The 979-nt window shown below is 36.2% G+C and overlaps 1 long non-coding RNA gene across 1 annotated transcript; it reads right to left on the bottom strand.

The window, feature by feature from the left end:
- Window positions 1-635: 635 nt before the first annotated feature.
- On the bottom strand, window positions 636-978 carry LOC111366490. The gene is made up of 3 exons (XR_002697668.1): window positions 958-978; window positions 746-868; window positions 636-663 (listed from the first exon to the last, which is right to left on the bottom strand). It is a non-coding gene; the product is annotated as an uncharacterized LOC111366490 (long non-coding RNA).
- Between the last annotated feature and the right edge of the window lies 1 nt (window position 979).

A 979-nucleotide genomic window follows, 5' to 3' on the forward strand; every position in this document is an offset into this window, starting at 1 on the left:
CGATTTAGTCCATTTAATTCCCGATTATCATTTAAATTTTCAAAATAATATCATACAATATACTCTATTTCGATTATTTCTTTCTTTCAGTACAACACGAATTCTACTGAAGTAAACAACATTTATATTTTAATAAAATAATTTACAATGTACTAAGGATCACAATTATAATCATACAAGTCGCAAGCTAATTTATGCCTCCACATATCAATCGAAGACTGATTTATTGTATCAACATTGTGACCAATACTCAAGAACTCTATGTACTTGATTGCAAATAAGCCACAGTCACCCCTGCAACCGAATTAGAAGATATTAGTTCCATAACATATAATTGAAAATTAAATCTGAAAATTTAAAAGTTGTAAATCCTTACGATCTTTCTTGTCTCGCAGTCGTCGTGTTCCGCACAATGGCTAATCTATCATTTACTCGAATCATCGCATGACTAGCCATCATGGGCACGATCACAGCCAATGGCTCCAGTATTTGCTCCAATTGACTTTGCGTCAGACAGCTATGATCAGAGTCGTACACATATATGGTGGAATCAGCAAATACGATCTCCATATATGGTAGAGGTGATCTCATCGGTGGAGGTGATGGAGATCTCATCGGTGGATGCGAAGGAGATTTCCTAAGTGGAAGTTCCGGATGGCGCTCCTACACAGAGAAGACAATTAATATTAATAATCCGCACATGAATTTATAAGTCAAAATAAATAATGAACTTAAATAAACGTACTATATTTCTATCCGGAACGGACTCAAATACTGGATCGTCTTCAGTAGGGGGAACAAGTAATTCACGTACATATATTGCATCCTCCTCTTCCACCGAGACAACCAACTCAGCATGAACTTCGAGCTGACATACCATATTTCAACGTGTTAACGAACGTGTATCGACCCGAGTAAATGTATGTACAATATAAATTGCAAATATATAATACTCACCTGAGGATCGTCGAGGATAACT

Source organism: Olea europaea, chromosome 18 (genome assembly GCF_002742605.1).
Source record: "Olea europaea var. sylvestris chromosome 18, O_europaea_v1, whole genome shotgun sequence".
Lineage (NCBI taxonomy): Eukaryota > Viridiplantae > Streptophyta > Magnoliopsida > Lamiales > Oleaceae > Olea > Olea europaea.